The 2,500-nt window shown below is 45.8% G+C and overlaps 1 protein-coding gene across 2 annotated transcripts in view; it reads left to right on the plus strand.

Moving 5' to 3' along the window:
• LOC119033258 (spectrin beta chain, non-erythrocytic 1) overlaps positions 1-2,500 on the plus strand; it is a 94,205-nt gene that overhangs the window by 41,572 nt on the left and 50,133 nt on the right. The window lies entirely within an intron of this gene.

The raw sequence follows: 2,500 nt of genomic DNA on the forward strand, positions 1-2,500 counted from the left end.
TTAAATCAGCTGCTTCAGTCGACTCTGTTTTACTGTGAAGCTCCAGAAATGTTCTGTGGACTCGCACAACAAAATTAGATATAAAATGACTGAGACGTTGTAAAGAAACATCAGTAATCACTCTGAAAGTCTTTTAGAGTCAGTTTGATTGAATGATCATCAGCTTTATTAATCTTTTTATAGTTTTGATGTGAAGTCAGAGCGTCGGTGTGAATGAGTCAGCAGGTCGGACCTTATCTCAGCTCCACCCTGCTCCACATTAACGCTGATAAAAGTGATCGCTGCCTTGCTAAAGGGCAGCAGGAGGAGCTCACACACCCACATTCTTTCAGATATCTGCGATCTGACCAGCGACTCGTCAATAACTGGAATAATCCATCAGCTGGGTGTCGGCTGACAGACGTCCATTCAGTCAGCTTCTGTCATTAGTTTGGAACGAGTGTGTTCAGAAACGGTTTGTTTCCATCTGGGGATATTCATCAGAGGTCAATCATGTTTTTATCAGCTACGTATTATTTAATCTGATTTATTCACATTTTGATAAGCAGTAAGTTTATTGTGAAGCAGCCGGTTCGTATTTTTAACGTCCTGTTCAGCAGGATCGACGGCGAGAAAAGAGTCTGTCAGGAGGTTTGATGGGTCCAACTGGACTTTCCTCCAGGAGACGGAGATGAAAGAGTCCAGACAAGTACTGTAACTTTCATTAGTAACTGGAGTGATTTTTGTTCTTTCCCTTAACTGAACTAATAAATGTGCCATGAGTTTGCAAGTAGACGTCCCGACTTCCAGCAGCATTTCATTGTACTGTTTCTAGTAGGAGGTCTGAAATGTTTCGAGGTGGAGTCATCGAGGCTGCTGACTGAAGATGATAAAGAAGAAGAAAAGACGTCATATGAAAAGGTTTTAATCGTCTGTCAGTCTGCTGACTTCTTCTAACAATTACTGTTGACACAAACACTCGTAGTTCAGCTGGACTTTGCTCCTGATCTGTTCGCTCGTCTCTATCAATGTATGCAAATACAGTTTATAATGTGAAGCGACTGTTTCACACGTGAAAATAAATAAGAGTTGAGGTTTGTTGCAGATGATTCCCAGCAGCTCCTGCAGTAGCAGATGGTTAACGTGCCGTCAGAGGCTCAGCAGTGGATGTTCTCCGTCAATAAATGGTTTTAATGCCAGGACGGTTTTTCAAGGAGACACTTGGAGTGTAAAACGATCGGCAGGCCGAGTTTAGCTGAAGGCTAATGGAGCCGCTCATCGACGGGCTGATGCCCAGAAACCTTCAGCGTCGTCCCTGGAAGCTAAAAGTAGCTCGCTGGCTGGAGGCCAGGTGGAGGGAGGTGGTCGCAGCAGGTGCATTGTGGGGCTGAAAGCTCAGAACTGCAGAGAAGCTCTGAGCTGAATCTTCTGTTAACAATCCAGACAGATCTGGACAGATCCAAACAGATCTGAACAGATCCGGACAGATCCAGACAGATCTGAACAGATCCGGACAGATCCGAACAGATCCGGACAGATCTGAACAGATCCGAACAGATCCGGACAGATCCGAACAGATCCGAACAGATCCGAACAGATCCGGACAGATCCGGACAGATCCGAACAGATCCGAACAGATCCGGACAGATCTGAACAGATCTGAACAGATCTGAACAGAGGCCATCGCTTCCCTGGAGGTCTTCACGACTCTGAGGCCTCAGAAATGGATCGGCCTTGTTCTCTGGTCCACGTTGTCAGTGGTTCATGAAGGATCCAGAGAGAGGTTCTCATTGAGCTCGAGTCTGGGAGTTGTTTGGAGAAGGAGCAGATTATATGAAGTGTTATCTTTCCAGGATCATAAAGGATGTTTTACTGCTGAGACGTGGGCGGTTCAGTCATTGACTTGTTGTGTAGGAGCTGAATGTCTGAGCTGTTGTAGCTCAACAAAAATGTAAAGCGCTGTACAAAATACTCCATCAGTGTTTTATACCGAAAACTCTGAAGCAGGAAAGTTTAATAGAAGTTTGACGGAAGAAGAAACTTGATTCTTGTCGTCTGACGTCCACAAACGTGTTTGAAGATGTTATTTTATCTCCAGCTCATCTTAAACGAGGACAAACATCGATGCAACTTCTGGGTTCATTCTCACCTGACTGGTTCCCTGAAGAGTCCACAAACCTTTGAGTTCTGTCGACGACCGTCAGGACTAACAGACAACAGACGTCCCTCATCGTCTCTTCACTCCTGAGCAGACAGTCACGTCTTGGTTTCTGAGGGCAGCGTGCAGAGATTTAAACCCAGTTGTTGTCCCGTGTGAGTCTCAGGTGGTTCAGAGCTACGTATCCTGAAGGAGCGCTGGTTCAGTTCCCAGCGGGGCGATGAATATGGAAGCAGTCGGTGATTATCGTGCTGCAGAGAGCTTCAGAAGAGAGACGAGGTGCAGCACTTCCTCCTCGTTAGGCCGAGTATTATCGAGCGAGAGTCCCTGGTTAGTAATGAAGCAATTATGGAGGGAAACAAG

The sequence above is a fragment of the Acanthopagrus latus genome, chromosome 15 (assembly GCF_904848185.1).
Source record: "Acanthopagrus latus isolate v.2019 chromosome 15, fAcaLat1.1, whole genome shotgun sequence".
NCBI classification, from domain to species: domain Eukaryota; kingdom Metazoa; phylum Chordata; class Actinopteri; order Spariformes; family Sparidae; genus Acanthopagrus; species Acanthopagrus latus.